Source organism: Ambystoma mexicanum, chromosome 2q (assembly GCF_040938575.1).
Source record: "Ambystoma mexicanum isolate Mex_15411 chromosome 2q, UKY_AmexF1_1, whole genome shotgun sequence".
Classification (NCBI taxonomy): Eukaryota; Metazoa; Chordata; class Amphibia; order Caudata; family Ambystomatidae; genus Ambystoma; species Ambystoma mexicanum.
The window spans coordinates 1,366,368,630-1,366,392,891 of NC_090924.1; positions in this window are offsets into that span (position 1 = coordinate 1,366,368,630).

Consider the following 24,262-nt stretch of genomic DNA (forward strand, 5'->3'; position numbering starts at 1 on the left):
AAATATGACGTAGCGATGGCCAAACTTAATAAGCATTTTGGAAATAAAACTAACATAGTATTGGAGAGATATAGATTTTTCACAAGGAAACAAGGTAAAGAGGAAAGTATAGACTCATATTTAGCCGCATTAAGGGGATTGTTGGCCACTTGTGCTTTCACGGGAGTAGCAGATGAATATTTGAGGGATCAGATGGTGTTGCATGTGGCGGATCCCCGGATTCAACAACGTTTATGGCAAGCGAAGAACCCCACATTGGAAAAAACAATTGAGATAGCCAGGTCAATCGAACTGGGCGAAAAATGTATGAAGGAAGTTCAAAATAAAATGGAGAATGTGGAAGTCAAATCAGTTCAAGATATGGAGGATGGGCAACATAACAGTCAAGAGGATGATTTGATTGCTATTGTTAAAAGATTAGTCAAGTCAGACGTGAATGGTGGAATCAAACAAGGAAGGGCAGGCATGTTCAGACAGAATAACAGATGTTTGAGTTGTGGATGGTATAGACATGTCAATGCTGAAAGAGATTGCCCAGCTGTGTCAGCAGAGTGTTATAGATGTGGTCAACTAGGACATTTTGGAAAAATGTGTCACAACAGTAGAGCAAGAGGAAGATTTAACAGCCGTTTTGGAAGAAATACTGGACGCTACAATAGAGGTAGAGGTGCAGCGATGACAAGTATAAAGGCATTGGAAGACATGAGTGGTCCAAGCAATCTTTTGGCAATCAAAGATAGACTTGAAGACAAGGTTCAAATACTAGCTGTTGCGCCAAGCGAAAAAGGTGTGGGACCATGGGTCACCATGGAAATAAATGATATAATGCTACAAGTGATGGTGGACACTGGTTCTCCTTACACGATGGTTGATGTGGAGACATATGTCAATGTATTAAAAAAAGAAATGGGGGAACTACAAATGACAAGCATAAAGGCAACTGGATATGGAAAAACACCCATCAACATTATAGGGTTTGTTTGGGTACATCTGAAATTTGAAAGAAGAGAAACATACTGCAGATTGTTTGTGGCTGAGAATGGGTTTTCGATAGTAGGATGGTGGGAGCAAGCAGCTTTGAAAATAAGAATTCATCCTGGTGAAGAAGTACCCATTTTATGCCTTACGGAGAACAGTTGCGATACTGCAGAGAATTTGGCAAAGGCTTTTCCCAAGGTTTTTAATGAGGAAATAGGTTTACTCAAAGGATTTGAACATCGGATCATACTAAAAAGGGGTGCGAAGCCAGTGGTACATAGAGTGAGGAATATACCCATTGGCACCAGAGAAGCATTGAAGGCCGAATCAGAAAGGTTATGCATACAGGATGTCATTGAACCTATTGAAAGCTCGGAGTAATTATCCCCAATTGTAATTGTTAAAAAACAGGATGGATCCATCAGAATGTGCGTGGACCTAAGAGATTTGAATGCTAACATTTGGGTAGATCGCCATCCTTTGCCGAACATTGGGGAAATGTTGACTACCATGAAGCCGGCAAAGTATTTTACGACGTTAGATCTATCGTCAGCATATCACCAAGTAGTACTGGAGGAAGAGAGTAGGCATTTAACGTCTTTTGTAACACCATTAGGAGCTTTTAGGTACAAGAGAATGCCTTTTGGGTTGGCTTCAGCAGCCGCGGTGTTCCAGAGATTGATGCACCATTTATTTGAAGGGTTACAAGGAGTACATTATTTTCAGGATGACATATTGGTGTTAGGTATGTCTCAGGAAGAACATGATGCAAAGTTGTTGGGAGTATTACAGGTATTACAGCAGAAAGGAATGACATTAAAAATTGAAAAATGCAAAGTCAAGAAAAATGAAGTAACATACTTGGGTCATCGGATAAATGCTGATGGAATAATGCCAAAAGAATCATTAGTAGATACCATTTTAAAAATGTCTGATCCCAAGAATAAAGACCAGCTGAGGAGTTTTATGGGTTTAACAGAATACTACTCGAAATTCATTGACCATTATTCGGACAGAACGGAGAAAATGAGAAGTTTAATGTGCAAGGGTGCCAAATTCGAGTGGACTGAAGATTGTAAAAAGGAATTTGAGCAAATCAAAACATTGGTCAATAGAGCACCGGTGTTAAAATTGTTTGATTCAAGTGCCAAAACAAGGATATCTGTGGATGCAAGTAATATAGGACTGGGAGGAGTCCTAGAACAAGTTCAAGCTGGTGAAATTGTTCCAATTGCTTTTGCCTCAAGGACATTAAGAGGCGCCGAGAGACATTATTCAACAATAGAAAAATAAGCTTTGGGTGTTAAGTGGATTTTGGAACATTTCAAGAGTCTCATTTGGGGCATTCCAGTGGACATTATAACAGATCACAAACCACTTGTGCATGTTTTAAACTCTAAGAATCCTCACATGACATCTCCTCGCATAAGAAGGTGGACACTGATCATCATGCAATTCAATGTGATCATTAAATACACTCCAGGAAAAAACAACGTGGTAGCGGATTGTTTCTCTCGCCTGCCCTGTGAAGATGTAGCGCAGAATGGTGAGGACGAGGAGACATTGATGGAAGAACAAAACATGGATTGTATCATTGCCCATGTACATCCTAGTTTTTCAAATGAGGAATGGATAAGAGCTGGTGAATGTGATCCTGAACAAGAAATGTTGAGAAGAGCCATTGAGAGTGGTTGGAGAGACATTGATGACAATGTAAGATACTGGGAGAAATTTAAAGATGAGTTGTCTAGTGATGAAGTGTGTGTGTATCGAGGAGAACGTATCATACCCCCAACAAATTTGAGAAAGAGGATTATGGACATTGCCCATGAAGGTCATGTGGGGAGAATGTTGACAAAGAGAAGAGTAAGAACTGCTTATTGGTGGCCCAACATGTGGGGTGAAATGGAATCTCTAGTCAGAGATTGTACTGCATGTGCAGTGAGTGACAAGAGTAAGCTGAAAAATACAACCCCATTGCAACCAGTGAATATTCCTAGTACAGTGTGGACAAAAATTAGCTATTGATATAGCTGGGCCCTCTGAGACATTAGGATCACAAAAAGTATTCCTCATAGTGTTGGTAGATTATACGTCCAAGTGGGTGGAGTGTGGTATTGTTGAAGACTCTGTATCGGCTGTGAAAGTGGTGAAATTCTTGGAAGAAATATTTAACAGAGAAGGAGAACCGCAAGAGCTAGTGTCGGATAATGGAGCCCAATTCATGTCTGTGGAGATTCAAAAGTTTCTGAAGGATAGGGTCATTAGACATAGCACCACAGCCTTATATCATCCAATGGGAAACGGGTTGGTGGAGAGGATGAACCGTTTCATAAAGGGTATTATTCAACTAGCTATGATAAATGACCTACTCTGGAAAGAGACACTCAAAGAGGCTCTCAACACATACAAAGTCACGCCACACTCAGTTACTGAAGAAATTCCATTCACATTGATGAGAGGAAGGACACCTACAAATAGACTTAGACCTGCTTGGATGACAAAAAAGGGAAACAAAGAGATAAATTTGGAAGACATTGTCAACAGAGTAAAAAGAAAACAAGAAGAGTATAAAAGATATTATGACAAGCAAAAACATGTTCAAGAAAGTAAAATCAAGACAGGCGATTGGGTAAGAGTGAGAGAGCCAAACCGTGTGATGAAAGGAGAATCAAGATTTCGTCCTCCTCAAAGAGTGAAAGGATGTTCAAAGAAATCTGTGATCTTAGAGGATGGCAGGAAATGGTCATGAAATGATGTAGTTTTGGCAAAGGAAAGGGAGATTATGCGAAATGAAGGAGAACAAGGCTGGTATGGAGAAATATTTCAAGACAAGATATTCAGAGATGAGGTTGGAGAGACAAGTATAATGTGTAAAGGTAATACACAAGAAGAGAAAATCCAAGGAAAGCCACAGGAAGGAAGGAGTGACAATTCTCAGACAATACCAAGACACAGGAGAAGATTGTGGAATCGTAAACAAGACTATGTGTATTATTGAGAATTGTAAACCGAGTATCTGGATCCAGATAACATGTTACAATTCCGATAACATGAAGATACTGTATCCTTTATAAGAAGACAAACTTATAGTTATGATTTATAGATATATACACAACGTAGCAAAAATGTTATGATAGTAGTTTTCTGAATTTTGAATTTGTTATTTTATTAAGAGGGGAGATGTAATGATAGTTTACAGTGAAGGCATGCATGTAACGTTCTGTTGCCATGACGGCATCTTCGTGTATGATTCCAGAATGTTGATGGGATCATACACGAAGATGTTGCTGAAAGAAGTTGGCCTTCCCGGGGCTCCTACGATTAAACATAGAACTTCGTTATAACTATATTGCAGAGTTGTGTGATAACTGCTGAAACAAAACACAACACACAGGACCCTCAGGCCCCATTGCCATCTAACTGAAGGGCGGCATTCCTTCGCGTGCCACTTCCCTTCCAATTGCTGCCGCAGCATGACAAGGGCCCTCGATGGGCAGAATGGATTGAGGACTTTAATGACTCTATCAGAGCAGTGGGGGAAGACAAGTCATCAGCCATAACCAATGTTTTCACCAACCTAGCAGGGAAGGAAATCAAAGCCATCATACAGACCATACCAGAAAGTGAGAGAGTGACACACGACACCTTGATAGAGGCGTTAAACAAAAAACGAATCATTCTGCCAAACAGAGATTACGAAAGATATGTATTTAGCCAAGGTACACAAAAAGCCCAAGAGACCATTGACAAATTCATACTATGGCTGCTGCGACAAAAACGATTACACTGCCAGGGAGCCATCAGACTGAGAGTCATTGAGGGCTATACTTCTGTCTACATTTAGGAAACAAATATTAAAAAGTCCCCTCCCACTGAATGACATCATGGAGCTCGCAAGGGTCTATGAAAGGGTCGATATGCAAGCAGCAACCATGGAAACCCCACAAAATAACCTTCTTTTCCCTCACCTTCTCTCCGCTGTGCCGTGCTTTGTTTACATTGTGTTTGTATTTATTTTATTTTTATCTTATTTTTTTCAGGTGGCATTGTCAAACATTGCTTTTTAAAATCATTTTACGGCCCACGTTCCCCACAGACCACCATGGTGGGACAACCACTCAAGTCCTGCAGGAATGGGGGGTATCCCTGGATAGGCTCTTCATAGAATGGGAATATCCAACAGGTGAACCTCTCAGAAGATGTCACAATAACATGCTGCAAAATAGACAACTGACGTTACGTTCTTGTGCTCCAAAATCAAACCCTCAAAGAGGTGGAAGATGCCCACTGCAGTCTGCAGCACAATTCTGAGCAAAAGGCTAATCCAATGTTCCTTCACAGAGCCTGGGTACCTCATCGTTAATCCAACACCTCTTCCAAAGCCACCACTTTCACGTCTATATCCGGCACCTCTACCACTGCCTGAACATCCAGAGTCTCGGAATCTTCAACGAAGCAACACCTACTCCATCCACCCGCCAGCTCCACCTACTGCATCCACCCGACAGCTCCACCTACTCCATCCACCCGACAGCTCCACCTACTCCATCCACCCGACAGTTCCACCTACTCCACCCACCCGACAGCTCCACCTACTCCATCCACCCGACAGCTCCACCTACTCCATCCACCCGCCAGCTCCACCTACTCCAACCACGCGACAGCTCCACCTACTCCACCCATGTGACAGCTCCACATACTGCATCCACCCGACAGCTCCACCTACTGCATCCACCCAACAGCTCCACCTACTGCATCCACCCAACAGCTCCACCTACTGCATCCACCCAACAGCTCCACCTACTGCATCCACCCGCCAGCTCCACCTACTGCATCCACCCGCCAGCTCCACCTACTCCATCCATGTTACAGCTCCACCTACTCCACCCACCCGACAGCTCCACCTACTCCACCCACCCGACAGCTCCACCTACTCCATCCACCCGACAGCTCCACCTACTCCATCCACCCGCCAGCTCCACCTACTCCATCCACCCGACAGTTCCACCTACTCCATCCACCCGACAGCTCCACCTACTCCATCCACCCGACAGTTCCACCTACTCCATCCACCCGCCAGCTCCACCTACTGCATCCAACCAACAGCTCCACCTACTCCATCCATGCGACAGCTCCACCTACTCCACCCATGTGACAGCTCCACCTACTCCATCCACCGACAGCTCTACCTACTCCACCCATGTGACAGCTCCACCTACTCTATCCACCGACAGCTCCACCTACTCCATCCACCCGCCAGCTCCACCTACTCCATCCACCCGACAGTTCCACCTACTCCACCCACCCGACAGCTCCACCTACTCCATCCACCCGACAGCTCCACCTACTCCATCCACGCGACAGCTCCACCTACTCCACCCATGTGACAGCTCCACCTACTGCATCCACCCGACAGCTCCACCTACTCCATCCACCCGCCAGCTCCACCTACTCCATCCACGCGACAGCTCCACCTACTCCACCCATGTGACAGCTCCACCTACTGCATCCACCCGACAGCTCCACCTACTCCACCCATGTGACAGCTCCACCTACTGCATCCACCCGACAGCTCCACCTACTGCATCCACCCAACAGCTCCACCTACTGCATCCACCCAACAGCTCCACCTACTGCATCCACCCGCCAGCTCCACCTACTGCATCCACCCAACAGCTCCACCTACTGCATCCACCCGCCAGCTCCACCTACTCCATCCATGTGACAGCTCCACCTACTCCACCCACCCGACAGCTCCACCTACTCCACCCACCCAACAGCTCCACCTACTCCATCCACCCGACAGCTCCACGTACTCCATCCACCCGCCAGCTCCACCTACTCCATCCACCCGACAGTTCCACCTACTCCATCCACCCGACAGTTCCACCTACTCCACCCACCCGACAGCTCCACCTACTCCATCCACCCGACAGCTCCACCTACTCCACCCATGTGACAGCTCCACCTACCCCATCCACACAGCTCTACCTACTCCACCCATGTGACAGCTCCACCTACTCCACCCACCCGACAGCTCCACCTACTCCATCCACCCGACAGCTCCACCTACTCCACCCATGTGACAGCTCCACCTACTCCATCCACCGACAGCTCCACCTACTCCACCCATGTGACAGCTCCACCTACTCCATCCACCCGCCAGCTCCACCTACTCCATCTACCCGACAGCTCCACCTACTCCACCCACCCAACAGCTCCACCTACTCCATCCACCAACAGCTCCACCTACTCCATCCACCCGACAGCGCCACCTACTCCATCCACGCGACAGCTCCACCTACTCCATCCACCCCTTCTACCATACAATTGAATTACTGGTTTGTAATGTGTGTGGTCTGCCACAAACTCATAATCATGGGAGGTGAAACAATCATGGGATACAGCACAGTTAACGACTGGCAGGTGGCCATTCCCCATCATAGGCATACCTGCCACCGTTGTTTCTTTTTGACAATTGTTTTTTTTCACGTTTTTACTTTTTTTTAAAATGTTTATATAAAAAGAATAACAAAATATTAAAAATACACACAAATATTCTATGATTTTGTTCATTTTCTGTATCATGTGTTAAATGTTCCTTCACCCGAAGGTATCATCCCCCCATCAGGTCCTACAAGAACCACTACTAAATAGTTTTACAAAATTATACCTGTCAAAATTTAAATTTCCACAGTAATGTTTCCATAGGATCTTCATATGGCGAAATAACGATTCTGTGGCAATAGCCCCCTTGCCCTTTTCATTTTTGCTTGTTGAGAATTCTGCAGGCACGCAATTCCCCCAAAACCGACCATTATTTGACCTGGTGGTTCCCACAAGCTCGTGGACGTTTGCAGCAGCTTTGTGAACTTGCCGCTTGTTGTTCATTTTCCTGCTCCTATTACCACAAGTCTTTTGATTGCTGCGGTAAGGCAACAACAACTTAAAATTAGATTGTCTACAGCCCCCCTTCAACTCTATATTTGCACCTCTCCCCCTGGTTTGATCTCCCCAACTTCCCTCTGGAGTCAAAGCCACTCCTGATCTTCTCCTAATATAAAGTTGTTTCCCCTTTCTTCCCATGACACACTTCAGTTCCCACTTGGGGACCCTGGGAAGAGTAAAAAGATTCATGTTTCATGTTTTACAAGCTTCCGTACACTTTATTACACTATAGTTCTTCCTGTTGTCATGGAAACACTCTCATTCCTGCAAGACCTTAGCACTGAAAGGTGTGAGTAACAAACCACATTTACAGCAAGTCACAAAACACCATTTGACTGTGGAGCACCGGAGCACAACCTACAAATTTTAAAATGTAAAATATTTAAAAAAATCTTAGAAACACTTTTTGAATGTAAATTCCCTTACAGCGGAAATACTCCAGTGGAATTCAGATTTTCAACACATTCGTTCCAGAAAGTCATAATTCTATTAAAGACACGGAGGCGAAAGATTATGCTTTCTCTTCAACTTTACTGTTCAGCAGCAAAGAAATAACCAATAAACATGTAACACAAAACTCATTAAAAAACCGACCATAACCATGTTTTTAGAGTCTTTGTAGTTCATTTCTTATTGGTCCCCAAACTGACCATGTGATGTCTTTAACCAATGAACAAGTCCTGAGTCCTTAAAACCTCTTGTCCTCTTTCCATTCCTCCTCTTTCTTTGATCAGTCGAGGTTGCGTCTTGTGCATTTCCTAAATTCCGTCCGTTCCATTCCAATCCTAGTTTTATTCCCGGATTGCTTGTTGTCTGCCACCATCCCTATAGAAGTAATAAATTAAACAAGGTGACTATAAACCGAAAAAAGGGTGGGACAATCGTAAATTCAACTACACAGTAAAAATAACCTTCATCTTGTGTATATATCACATCATTACCATCTTATTGCCTTCATCAAAACATTAGTTCTTTAATCATAGTAAACTTGTAAACATTTCAGTACTTTATAATACATTACATTCTTACGATTGATTGGCTGGGCTAATCCTTCGCCTCCGTGTCTTTAATAGAATTATGACTTTCTGGAACGAATGTGTTGAAAACCTGAATTCTATGTCAAGACCGGAGGCTCGGATTATGCTTGTTCAAAGCTTACTCGCCACTAACGATGTCGTACTTTCCATAGGTTTGAAATAGAAAGTTTTAAAAGTCGATTAATTCGACCAATCTGCAGACTTCATAATGTCTTCTACTCTAGCTCCTATGTTAAAGGCTTTGGCAGCCATCACTCCTCTAGTTGAATGGGCTCCATATTTCACTATATCAATGCCCGCTTGTACCATCACCCATCTGAGCCATCTGGCTATGGTAGCCGGTGTAATGACTTTAAATGGTTTACAAATTGCTATCAATAATTGTGACACTCCTGGAGGTCTTACTTCCCTTGTCATATCCTCATACGCTGCGAAGCATCTGACCGGACATAATTTCGGTTGTCCCGGGAAGGCTTCATAAGAAATGGATCTCAAACCTGTCTTGGTCCTTCTTGTTATGAGAAAAGTCACTCCGCTCGGAGATACGCTTTTCCCGTTGACCTCCAGTGCTCTAACGTCTGAGGATCTCTTACAGGCTAAAAGACATAAGAGCATGGATAACTTGCCTGAAATCGCTTTCCTGGATAAATCTTGATTATCCGGCCATGATAGAAATAATCTCAAAACTCTGTCTACGTCCCATAATTGATTATACTTTTCGCTAGGGGGTCTGATCATCTTTACTCCCTTTACCAATCTACATATCAATGGGTGTTCCCCTATCGCTAAGCCTTGTCCTATCCCTGACCTATGTGTAAATGTACAACTATATCGGCGAAACTGATCAAATTGCATAAATTATAGGATTGACCTGGCAAGGAACCTTAGGCCTGGTCCTAAGAATGGTTAACCCGCGAGGGGGTTGGCCAGGGCTGGATAAAGAGTATAAAAGCACAAGTATTCCAATGTACGGTCTCTCTACTAATGCATCGAACCTTCGTTGAAGTTCGTTACGTTACTCTGAGAGCCGAATAGCTATCCGTTTGTCAATTGACTTTTTGGTAACTGTTGTAGCTTTTAAATAAAGCACTTTGTATGTTCTTTGTAACCTGTGTTGGTGTGTTTCCTTTGGGCTTCCCGGCCTCATATCAATTTCTTTGTTTTCACAGTTGGCGCCCGAATATGGACCCTCAAGATTGATGCCGGATCATTGAAGGTTGACGCAGACTATCGAACCGGGATCGGACGGTGTGATTCTGCGGGCCCGACCGATCGAGACACGATACCTCGACAGCGCTGCACGATCCGATCCTTGAACGATAGTCGTGTGGTCTGACACTGCATCTTGACGAGGGTCCATTTTTGAGGCGGGCAGATTTGTCGAAACCACCAAACACAAGGTAAAATTCGTTAGGTAAGTTCTTTGATAAACCGTACGGTTCTCCTTAGGTTTGATCAGGTGCAGTCGTGACCCGGCTCTTAATTTAACCCTGACAATTTGAATTTGGCGTATTGTATCTGCAGACACAATTATTGACCAGGTAACACCAATTTTTTGTGAAATGCCTGGGAAAATGTCTAGCTGCTTTAGGGCTCTGTTCCGCAGCGATCGACAATCTTTGGAATTTAGCCGCCCGGCACCACAGGAGGGGTCGCCGGCATACTATGTACTGTAAGTATGGCATTGGTAGTATAGTATTTAATGATATTTGGCACAGACAGACCAGACATGCCTCCGAATTTCAGTGGCCAATCAATGGTAGTTTTGAGATCCCCGTATTGAATACTTAGAAACAATCTTGCTAAAAAAGAAGGCTAGACCTGCAGCCTTTGATGTTTTACAGAATTGGAAAAAAGAAGCATTACAGCAGCTTAAAAGTAGGGACAAACATGCACGCCGTCATAAAACAAACGCCGAAAAAGCGTTGTTATATGATAAAGAAAAACATTCAGAATCAGTTAAAAATAGGGATAGGGCTTTTTCACTTGGAATCCAGAAAATTTACCCCTCTAGAGATTTCCATGTTTCCGAGGAATTTATTGAGAAATTGTTAAACGAACCGTGGCCTGATGCCTCTGCGCCACCTCCGTATGTTCCTATTTTGGGCGCTCTGCCCATTCCTGCTGTTGTTCCTGCCGTTATCCCTGTTCCCCCTGTACAACCTATTGTTCCTAGTCCCATAGTTGTTGTTCCTCCACCTATCGCACCGCCCCTTCCTTCTGCACCTTTATTAAATTTACCTACACCTCCGCTCCCGAGTGGCCCCGTATCGATTGAAGTTGATCCAGGTGCAGGATCAAAGATCGTCACTAGTAATACCGTTTCTGCAGATAAGAAACAGGAATTGTTTGCATGGGCTAAGCATTGTATGGAGAAAGGTGATCAAGTTAATGTTTTTTCCACATTATCTAATTCGAATAGTTTTCCCGAGAAAAATGTTTTTATCGAAGGTTTGGGGGCTAATTTATGTCTGATGTGGGGTAGATTACAAAATTCGGATCTTCCACAAGGAGTGAGAGATCTGAATGCTTTGGCACTTTCGAGGGACACAGAGTAGAAAGTATAAGGGCATGTTGAAAAATTGTTGAGTTTAGGAAAGACTTTGAAAAGTCACGAGATGAGGACGACGAAAACGACAGAATATATGTACAGAAACGGTTCCTTCCGTGCCGTAGATCGGCACCTGAGGAAATACGAATTTGTACCAAAGATGCGGTTTGATGGATCTCGGATTCATCGATTCCGCCAGATGAAGTATATGACACGTATAGTCAGTATACAGTAGAAATGCAAAGAAAGGTAATTCAGGTAATGGTACAGTACCTGCAAGAAGAATGTGTAAGAAAGAAGGTTAGTTGCCCCATAGAATTATTGGGGATTTGTAAAAGGGCTTTTTCGCCCGATACTTCTTCAGCTGCCTTAGCGCTCGACCTGGCTCTGTTGCTTAGTAAGCGGCCGGAGGTACCTATATCTCAGTTGCCTATGAGAGAGTTCCTTCGACCTTTGTCCCAAAAGTTGAGATCCCCGCCAATGCTGGGACTGGTGCCCCCGCTGTGGATATCCCTGCACATTATGTATCACAATTCGTTCACGTCCCGTTTTCACGACAGGAAGTGAACACTATTAGACAATCAGTTCCCGATATCAGGAAAAACCCGATGGGGTTTTACAAAGAAATAGAGTCCGTCTTGCAGTCCTCTGTGTTAACCTTGAGTGATATTGACTTGCTATTTCCTGTACTCCTACCCGTAGATGTATGGAAACAGGTTCGGACAGTAGACGATGTGCCAGGGTTGGGAGATACGTGGGCTAATATGATTAGGATTGATGGGGAAAGACCAGCTGGTGAGAAACCACCACAGGTAATACTTACTTTGCCTGATAGAATTGTCGCAAAATTAAAAACTATAATTCCAGAGAAAAGAATTATTTGGGACAAGCTTACGGCCTGTGTCCAAGGAAAAACTGAAGGCGCCACCAAATTTTTTAATAGATTCGAGCAGGTATTTTCTGATTTCAGTGGACAGGATTTAGGTATGGAGTCTGGGAAAAGGTTGTTCGTGGACAAATTTGTACGTGGATTGTTGCCTGACATCCAGTCACAGATTATGTCCTCTGAGAGCGCTTGGCAGGCAAAATCTCAATCCGAGGTTTTGCACATGGCTCAGTATTATGAGAACCGTGTTAATAATGAGAAGGAAAAAATTGAAATGAGGAAAGGAGATTTGAAAACCAAAGTATTATTACAGCAACTTGTTAGAAACCCCAGAGGAGGCACGACACAGCCCAGAGGTCAGTATGTCCCAAAAGGAAATTCTCCTTTGGGTCCTGTGAGTATTAATCAATGTGCTTATTGCCGCCAGGAAGGTCATTGGCAAGCACAGTGCCCCGTCCTTCGCCAAAGGTCAAACAGTGCGTTTGGGAGTATGGGTAGACGACCTAGGGGCCGCCCTGGAGCAGGGGGCCCTGATAGAGGTCAGTTTTTACAAGATCCTCAGCAACCTTTTTCACGGGAAAATCAGACCTCGAGTGTGGACTCGAGGAACATATTTGATCACCCTTCTGCTGCTTACCTTTCTGAAGAGCTTCCTTCTGATGAGGCTCTATTCCATTAGGATTGCTCGAAGCAGGGTTTGGAAACTTCACCTATTCCCGTCAATCAGAAAGGCCCCTACATTGAATTATTAGTAGGGAATAGGAAACACCAGTTTTTGATATACACTGGAGCGCAGAAGTGCTCCATTGATCATTCTCGGGTTCCAAACATTCCACTGTCAGGGCAAACAAATGTTTCCGTAGGGTTTTCTGGTATACCAACTGTCTGTCCGGTTTCTGCAACGGTGTCTGTTTCTTTGGGTCCCTTTATGGACCATTGCCCTTTTCTTCTCACTTCAAACTGTGGAGAGAATTTGCTGGAGTTGAATTTGTTAAAGAAATTGAATGCAGTAATTCATTGTTCTTCTGATGGAGTACGGCTGACGGTTTCACCACAGCAACTTCCTAATTCTCAGTTCCTGATTCGACCTTTAACTCCTGAGTTTAGCATTGTCCCGGAATGTTTATGGGCGGTAGATGACAATGATGTCGGGGTATTACAGATTGAGCCCGTTAACATAGTTTTGAAACATGGAGTAAAACTACCACTCATTCCGCAGTATAAAATATCAGTTGAGGGCGAGCGTGCTTTGAAATGCATTGTCTCCAATTTTGTGCATCGTGGGGTGATCGAGGAGATTACAGGTAGTCTGTGTAACAGTCCGATCTTGCCTGTATATAAGAAAGGCGATAATGCAATTCCATACCGGTTCATAATTGATCTTCGTGCTATTAACAGAGTCGTCGCCCCACAATTTCCAATTGTGCCTGATGTGACGACGATATTGACAATGATCCCTGCTACGGCTACGCACTTCAGCGTTGTGGATTTAAAAAAAGCTTTCTTTAGCATTCCTATACATGAGGAAAGTAGATATCTGTTTGCGTTTACCTTAGGGGGACGCTCATTTACATTTACCAGGGCACCTCAAGGGTATACTGAAAGTCCTAGCATTTATAGTAGAGCTTTGAAAGAGCAGATCAACACCCTTGAATTGCCACCTACTTGTACGCTGCTTCAATATGTTGACGATTTGCTTTTGGCTGCAGACTCTGAGAGTGCTTGTAAAGAAGGCACTGTACTGTTGCTTGTTCATTTAGCCAAAAATGGTCATAAAGCTTCACTTAAAAAATTTCAATATTGTTGTCAGGAGGTCGCCCATTTAGGCTACCTCCTGTCAAAGGAGGGGAGAAGATTGACACCTGAAAGAATAAAACACATTTCTGGCATGTCTGTTCCAAATACACAGAAAGAAGTCAGGGTCTTAATAGGTATGGCTGTCATGTTGCCTGCCCCCGGGAAACCAGACCAGGCCCAGCAGCCCCAGAAGCAGGCATCACGCCATTTGGAGCATGCCCAAAAGCCCCAGTTAGGGGCTGTTTGGGTGCAGTCCTGGCGCCTTTGGCGCCAGGCTCAAAAGAATAAAGTCAGTCCTGGCGCCATAGGCGCCAGGCTCATTTATGAGAACTTACCTAAAGCAGACCATGCTGCTTACTCACCTGATGCAGACCATGCTGCATGAAGACCTAAGCCAAATGAGGCCTAGGAGGGACTATTTTAATGCAGGGACTATTTTCTTTCCTGGGTGGGGCAGTGGAAGAATACTTACCTGGGACTTCTCCCAAAGCTATTTAAGCCACGCCCGGACAGCCACACGTGCTTCGCGTTATTCTGCAGTAGCAGCGTAACGCTCACCGTGCCTGCAGCAGCTTCCAGTCTTCTGCCATGCCCGTCTACACTCCGGAGCTCCTGAACCCTGCAAGGAAAACAGAAGGAAAGGTTAGAGCAAGAGTTTATTCATACTCACCTGAATCCTGCATCTTCCCGACTTGGACCTGGAAGAAAGAATCCATTAGGATCTCTTGCCGCCCCTCCTGCAACGCCGCACTGAACTCACCTGTTGCCATTTTCAGCATTCCATCACGCTCTTCTCAGTCCGCGGCCGCTCTTCATCACCTATGGACATAAAAACAATAAGGTGAGCAACAGAGAGTTATCTAAGGCAACGAAGGCAAATATTAAGACTTACTTGAGATCACCGGGGATACTCACCTAATCTTGGGTCGGCGCGACCTTTTCCGCCTATCCGCCGCACCCCGGCCCCTATGGGGAAACATTCCGCTACAGACTTACCCGGTTGCGGTAAACGCTTCAATCCACGGATCTTCCTCCGAATGGATGCCTGAAAAGGAAAAAGACCACAGATTAGAGCAAGCTTCCCTCTTTATTCCGAACAGCTTTTATAAACACTTACCTGCGCATCTCAGGTTGCCACGTGAACTCTTTCCAGATCCATAAGGGCAACCTAGGGGAATTGGACAGAGTGAATTCCAGATGTTTTGAACTCTTATAACTATTACCTCTACGGAGTCAACTCTGTCTGCAACTCACCAACTTCCCACACCAGTGAGGCAACTGGTCATTTACGCGCCCCTGCACTTGAAGCAGGATGGAGAGTTCATCTTTCCAGATTATCAGGTGAGAATCTAAAGGAGTCCCAAAGTAGTTCATGGGGAGAAGGTGGGGTTAAGCTTAAACCTCACAGGTGGTTAATTCCCCTTTCTGCATTACAGAAGAGTATTCATACGAGCCACATAGACCAAGCTGGGTGGCCCGGTCCACTCCGTCATCTCGGCGCTCCGAGTATCACTGGAAGAAGTAACATCAGGCCGGTCCAGATCAACGCCCCCGTGGACACCAGGTGACCGTAACAGAACGCGAAGCCTACCCACAACAAGCCACCTGGGCGTTATGGAGACCTCAGAGACGGACCAATTAGCCCTATTATTAGGCGAGCTAAGGGCTGAAGTGCATGCCGCCTGCCAGGAAACTAATGCCCTTAGGAGGGAGCTGATAGTTTCGAAAGAGCGAACGGATGATCTAGCCAGACAGTTATTGCAAAGTCAAGCTGGGCAAACGCCACTGCCTGGCCTCGGGGCAGGTCCAGCTCCTGTGTCATCGAGCAACCCTGTTCAAATACACTTACCAGGGGCCGTTCCATTGGCTCCACCCGAACGTTTTACCGGAGACCCAAAAAGGTTTGCCGTATTCATGAATCAGTGCCGCTTACACTTCTTATGCAGACCTGAAGCCTTTCTGAATGATCAAGCCAAGGTAGCCTTTGTGCTGTCATACCTCAGCGGCAGCGCAGCAGACTCGTCCATTCCTCTAGTTAATCAAGATGACCCCATTCTTCGGGATTTCCAGGGATTTCAAACAAGCTTGGAAAGACTATTTGCTCGACACTCCCAGGGTCAGGCCCTGGATAACGAATTCTTATCCCTACGACAGGGGAATCAGGATCTTCTTTCCTACATTGCAACCTTTAACAGATTAATAGTGGAAACTGAATGGCCAGAAGTAAAAAGAATCACATTGTTCCATCGAGGGCTTCGAGGAGAACTCAAAGATGTCTTGGCCCAGATCGTGAACCTGCCTCAAGATTGTACCGAATATATAAATTTGGTGGTCCAACTTGATCATAGACTTCAAAATAGGAAGGCCGATAAAGCCAGGTTTGAAAACAGAGTCTTGGTCAGAACTCATACCAGCCCCAAAGGGGCAGAGACCTCAGAACCCATGCAAATCGGAGGGGTGAGAGGACCCTTAACTCAGAAAGAAAGAGATAGAAGGCGACAAATGCAGCTATGCCTATATTGCGGGAATTCAGGTCATTTTTTGCTGAACTGCCCCATAAAACTGCCCAAAAAGGTGGTGGGGGCTGCGGATAAAAACTCTGACTCGGGAAACGATCCCGCCCGACAAGCATAGAGGTCCGCTTGCTGAGCTCGAAGAAGGACACTCAGACCTCGCATTTCACCATTCCAATGATCCTCGTAGATCCGGAACAACCATCTCGGATGCACGCGGTAAAAGAGTACGTAGATAGCGGAGCCATAGGAAACTACGTGGACAGTGAACTGGCTTCCAGGATGAACCTGCCTCTCGCCCAGAAAACCACTGTAGATGTCATTACCACAGTTGATGGAACGGAAATTGCCTCAGGCCCCGTAACTCACTCCACCACAGAAATGACATTGCTGGTGCAGGATGGGCACCGAGAGACTTTGGTGTTTGATTTAATCAAGGCTCTGCAGTTTCAAGTAATACTGGGGATACCTTGGTTGGAAAAACATAATCCTAGTATCGATTGGTGAGAGAAGAGAATTACCTTCCCAGAATGTGCGCACACCTGTTACCCAAGAAAACCTCAGAACACGGTCCTGGCTTCAGTAACTCCAGCTACCATACAACTACCTACAGAGTATCTAGAGTTTCAAGATGTCTTATAAAAAGAATAGGCAAATACCTTGCCCCCATACAGATCATATGGCTGTCAAATAGACCTCATACCAGGCGCACAACCTCCCTGCAGCAGGATCTATGCACTTACGCAGCCCGAAAATCTTCATTTACATCAATACCTGGACCAATACCTTGCTAACGGTTTTATTCGCCCATCTAAATCTCCAGCATCTTCTGCTTTGTTCTTCGTGCCAAAAAAGGAAGGCGACCTCAGAACGTGCATAGACTATCGCGCACTGAACCAAATAACCATTAAGAATCGGTATCCGTTGCCTTTAATTCCGGAATTACTTGACCAAGTAAAAGAAGCCTGCATATATACTAAACTAGACCTCCGGGGGGCGTATCATTTGGTACGTGTCAAAGAAGGCGACGAGTGGAAAACTGCTTTTCGCACGAAGTATGGATTATTTGAGTACCAAGTGATGCCTTTTGAATTATGCAACGTGCCGGCAGCCTTCCAGTTCTTCATGAACGATGTCCTTAGAGAACTTATCGATGTTTGTGTCGTCGTTTATATTGATGACATCTTAGTATACTCCTCATCAGAATCTGATCATATCAAGCACGTCCGAGCAGTGTTAGAAAAGCTACGCCAGTACAAACTATATGCCAAATTGGAGAAATGCGTTTTCCACACCACTGAAGTGGAATTTCTAGGATTCATTTTAACCCCGGGAGGAATCAGGATGGATACACGAAAAGTGGACGCAATTCTCAAATGGCCTTCGCCAAGCTCTGTCAAAGGGGTACAGAGCATGCTTGGTTTTTCCAACTTCTACCGCAGGTTTATTCCAGACTTTTCGCAGATTGTTCATCCCATCACATCACTCTTGAGAAAAAAGAACGCTTTGTATGGACAGACGAAGCTGAAAGCGCCTTTCAAGAATTAAAGGCCAAATTCACATCTGCACCGATCCTAAGACACCCACGTCCTGAACTCCCGTACATATTGGAGACTGATGCTTCCAGTTTAGCAATGGGAGCCGTCCTTTCTCAAAAAGATCCCGAAACAAACCAGATTCACCCAGTGGCCTTTTGGTCAAAAAGTTCTCGGCTCCTGAATTAAACTATGCCATTACTGATAAGGAGCGGTTAGCTATCAAGTCCGCCTTCAAAGCTTGGCAACACTATCTACTCAGAGCCAGGCACACCATCACGGTTTTCACCGATCATCGAAATTTACAATATCTAAAAACAGCCAAAGCCCAGTCTTCATGTCAACTCCGTTGGGCATTGTTTTTTGCCGATTTTGATTTTGTAATAACTTATCGGCCCGGTTGTAAAAACGGGAAAGCGGACGCCTTATCCCGAATTGGAATGGGAGAGACTGAAGTGACCCTGGAACCTGTACCCATAATCCCTAACCAGAGAATTCTTGGTATAACTTCAGTACAGACACTGGAAGACATTCAAGGGATTGTCTGGCAGCTCTTTGATCCTCAAGCCCTACAAGATTGGGCCAAGAAAGGCCAAGATTTCAGCATCACCAATGAACTACCATATTACCGAGGACGTCTATTTCTGCCACAAAAAGAACTACAAGAACTAGTCATCTCCCATTATCACGATACGTTACTAGAGGGACACCCGGGTATTACAAAGACCGAAGCTAAAATCAAGAAACAATTCTGGTGGCCCACCTGGCGAAAAGATATTAAGTCATTTGTCCTATCTTGTGGTATCTGCGCCCAAAACAAAAGTCAAAAAAGAAAACCAGCTGGGCTATTACAGCCTATGGACATCCCACCGATTCCTTGGCACACCTTGTCATTAGACTTTATCACGGATCTACCCCTGTGTAATGGTTTCAATACTATCCTAGTAGTAGTGGACCTTTTTCCTAAAATGGCCCACTTTATTCCCTTAAAAGGGATACCCTCAGCCTCAACCCTGGCCAAGGAATTCCTTGAAAACATTGTTCGTCTACACGGTTTTCCATCTGTGTTAATTTCAGACCGAGGAAGTCAATTCATCTCGCATTTCTGGAAAAAATGCTGCCAACTGGCACAAATAGATGTCAGGCTTTCCACTAGCCACCACCCCCAGACCGACGGCCAAACAGAGAGAACTAATCAGACTCTCGACAATATTTACGCTGTATGCTACATCAGTCTGAAGGCAATTGGAAGGACACCCTATGGATCGCTGAATATGCGTACAATAATTCAGTACACTCAGGAATTGGGCACAGTCCCTTTTTTACCATATACGGACATCATCCACGAACCTCGGAGTTGGATTCACCCCAGCATTTAGAGATGCCCGCAGTAGATCATCTTCACACAGTCATTACTCAAACCTTTAAGGAAGCAACAGAACATTTACGTAAGGCCAAGGAAAAATACAAGAAAAACGCTGATCAGTTTAGAAGAGAAGCACCACACTACCAGATAGGGGACCAAGTATGGTTATCTACTAAGCACATTCCTTTCAAAGGAAAACGGACCTTTAATCCCAGGTACTTTTGGCCTTACTCCATCAAAGCCATTATTAACCCGGTGGCTGTCGATTTGGAACTACCTGCTCATATGCAAATCCATCCCATCTTCCACGTGTCTCTTTTGAAAACAGCGCAACCAGGAACTAGGCTAACCGACCCACCTGAACCTATCCTCATAGACGGAGAACCCGAATACGAAATCAAGAATATTTTGGACTCAAAAAGAGTGAGATCTAAACTCTTTTACCTAATTGACTGGAAAGGTTATGGTCCGCAGGAAAGGTCTTGGGAACCTAGTGACCACGTGCATGCACCTCGTTTGGTGAAGAAGTTCCACCGGGAATTTCCAGACAAACCACGGCCAAGGAGAGGAACGACTTTGGGAGGGGCCTTGAGGGGGAGTGCTGTCATGATGCCTGCCCCCGGGAAACCAGACCAGGCCCAGCAGCCCCGGAAGCCGGCATCACGCCATTTGGAGCATGCCCAAAAGCCCCAGTTAGGGGCTGTTTGGGTGCAGTCCTGGCACCTTTGGCGCCATGCTCATAAGAACAAAGTCAGTCCTGGCGCCATAGGCGCCAGGCTCATTTATGAGAACTTACCTAAAGCAGACCATGCTGCTTACTCACCTGATGCAGACCATGTTGCATGAAGACCTAAGCCAAATGAGGCCTAGGAGGGACTATTTTAATGCAGGGACTATTTTCTTACCTGGGTGGGGCAGTGGAAGAATACTTACCTGGGACTTCTTCCAAAGCTATTTAAGCCATGCCCGGACAGCCACACGTGCTTCGCGTTATTCTGCAGTAGCAGCGTAATGCTCACCATGCCTGCAGCAGCTTCCAGTCTTCTTCCACGCCCGTCTACACTCCGGAGCTCCTGAACCCTGCAAGGAAAACAGAAGGAAAGGTTAGAGCAAGAGTTTATTCATACTCACCTGAATCCTGCATCTTCCCGACTTGGACCTGGAAGAAAGAATCCATTAGTCGCTCTTGCCGCGCCTCCTGCAACGCCGCGCTGAACTCACCTGTTGCCATTTTCAGCATTCCATCACGCTCTTCTCAGTCCGCGGCCACTCTTCATCACCTATGGACATAAAAACAATAAGGTGAGCAACAGAGAGTTATCTAATGCAACAAAGGCAAATATTAAGACTTACTTGAGATCACTGGGGATACTCACCTAATCTCGGGTCTGCGCGACCTTTTCCGCATATCCGCCGCACCCCGGCCCCTATGGGGAAACATTCCGCTACAGACTTACACGGTTGCGGTAAACACTTCAATCCATGGATCTTCCTCCGAATGGATGCCTGAAAAGGAAAAAGACCACAGATTAGAGCAAGCTTCCCTCTTTATTCCAAACAGCTTTTATAAACACTTACCTGCGCATCTCATGTTGCCACGTGAACTCTTTCCAGATCCATACCTAGGGGAATTGGACAGAGTGAATTCCAGACGTTTTGAACTCTTATAACTATTACCTCTACGGAGTCAACTCTGTCTGCAACTCACCAACTTCCCACACCAGTGAGGCAACTGGTCATCTACGCGCCCCTGCACTTGAAGCAGGATGGAGAGTTCATCTTTCTAGATTATCAGGTGAGAATCTAAAGGAGTCCCAAAGTAATTCATGGGGAAAAGCTGGGGTTAAGCTTAAACCTCACAGGTGGTTAATTCCCCTTTCTGCATTACAGAAGAGTATTCATACGAGCCACACAGACCAAGCTGGGTGGCTTGAGCCACTCCGTCATCTCGGCGCTCCGAGTATCACTGGAAGAAGTAACATCAGGCCGGTCCAGATCAACGCCCCCGTGGACACCAGGTGAGCGTAACAATGGCTTCTTACTGTAGGTTGTGGATCCCGAACTTTTCGCTAGTGATAAAACCGATGTTGGCTTTGACGAAGAAGGGCATTTCTCTGCCACTGCCATGGAAATCGGACCATCAACGATCATTTGAGCTTCTCAAAACCGTGTTATGCTCTGCACCGGTTCTGGGTACTCCAAATTATGACAAGGCCTTTGTGTTGTTTGTGCATGAATGTGATGGATGTGCTTTGGCTGTGTTAACACAGGAACACGGAGGGAAGAATAGGCCGTGCGGCTACTACTCCTCCGCCCTTGATCCTGTCGCATGCGCTTTGCCAAGATGTTTGCACGCTGTCGCTGCTGCTGCCGCGTCTGTAAAACAGAGTGAGGGAATGGTCCTAGGCCATGATAGATTTTGATGGTACCTCACTCTGTTGATATTCTATTGAACAAAACCCAACCGCAACACCTCACCTCTGCGCGGTTAACAAGGTATGAATTAATTCTGTTTGCCCCTCACATCCAAATTAAGAGGTGTTGTGTTCTTAATCCGGCTGAACTCTTACCTTTCCCGCAAAACACTGTTTGCGGTGACGAAGAATTACATGACTGCCTGTATACCACTGAACAAGAAACGAAGGGCAGGATAGATCTCATAGATACTCCTTTGGATAATGCAGAAGGGGAGCTGTTTTGTGATGGCTCCTGCTTCAAACTTTCAGATGGTACATCTACAGCTGCTTATGCAGTTACTACATTGAGCAAAGTTGTTGAAACTAAGAGAATTTCGCATAACTCTGCGCAGGCCGCAGAGATTATAGCGTTGACCCGAGCTTGTGAACTCTCCCAAGGGCGTATAGTAAATATATATACTGATAGCCAGTACGCATTTGGGGTGGCTCACAACTTTGGAAGGCTCTGGTCGGAAAGAGGGTTCCTGACCTCACATGGGACCAAGATTCAGCATGGCCCCTTGATAGTGCAATTACTCTCGGCACTCTCACTCCCTAAACAGTTAGCGATCATGAAATGTGCAGTACATCGTAAGGTCATAGATGATGTAGGCAAAGGGAACGCTTTTGCGGACTTGATAGCCAGACAAACGGCCACAGACCTTAGCACGGACATGTATGCCTTGAGGGAAACAAGAGATGCTTATATAATGGATGAAGGTATTGGGTCTGTGCGAGATATTCAAATTGATGCTACAATAGAAGAATCTAAAAGGTGGGCTGAAGGAATGGGGAAACTGGATGATGAAGGGTGTTGGGTGGATACATCAGAAGGAAAATGGTTGCTCCCTGATTCATATGTATTGCAAAGGTTACGATGGCACACGGTCCTACACATGTGTGTGCCCAGCAGATCACGAAAATGTTAGAACAAGTTTGGGTGAATAACAAGATTCTGGAGACTGCGAAGAGGCATGTCCAGAACTGTATGATATGCTTACAGCACAATGTGGGTAAAGGGACAGTAACTCCAAGGGGAAGCTTTGTGCCCCCTTCTGTTCCCTTCGAGGTCATTCACTTTGATTTTATTGAGATGGAACGATGTAATAATCTGTAATATGTTCTTGTAATTATTTGTGCCTTCAGTAAATGGGTCGAGGCTTTCCCCGTTAAAGATGCTACCGCCATGACCACTGCAAAGATTATGGTAAAATAATTATTCCCTCGATTTGGGCTCACGAGGGTAATTTGGTCGGATAATGGTCCCCACTTTATTGCAGCAGTAATTTTGCAGATATGCACAGCCTTACGTATTGAAAAACGATTTCACTCAGCTAGATATCCTCAAAGTGCTGGGTTGGTGGAAAGACACAATGGTATCTTAAAGAATAAGCTTGCGAAAACATGTGCCAATACCAAATGAAATGGCCAGATGCCTTACCTATTGTATTATTAGCTATGCGTACCACACCTCAGATCAAGACTGGGCTTTCTCCATTTGAGGTGGTGATGGGGAGACCTGCTAACATTTGGGGTCTCCCAAAACCTAAAGCCCTGAGAGAGGTGGAAAATGTATTGCTTGTAGAGTACTGTAACCAGTTAACTAAAAACCTGTATTTCATTTATCACCAGGTGCACTCAGCTTTACCTGTACGGTTCACGGGCCCAGGACACGATATACAGCCTGGAAGTTGGGTCCTAGTGAAGGCCTATGAGAGGTCTTCCTGTCTCGCGCCTTGCTGGCGGGGACCCTACCAGGTGTTACTGGTCACCAGGACAGCAGTGCGGGTGGCTGGAAAGAAGCACTGGATCCACGCGACGCATGTCAAGAAACTTCCTCACCCGACGCCACACGTTACAGAAGAAGCAGAACCCCTCGCTGATGCTACAGTCTCTGATCTTGGAGTAGCGAACAGCGATGTGAGTGCGTCGGAGAATTTCTCTGAGCCCGAGGAGCTTGGGGAACAGTCCATTTCGTCTCTGCACTCTCTTGAAGAATCACTTCCGGAAAACACTGTTTCAAGCTCTGCGACTTCCGTCGCCTCCGATACGTTGCTTCCCTCAGGAAGTGACGACACCTTACTTCCGGATCAGACAATCTTGGGTACCACCAGGTACAACCTTCGACGAAGGAAATAGAACTACGGCATTGGTTTGTCCGTGCATCTGGGAAAAGGAAGTGATTGGAAGTT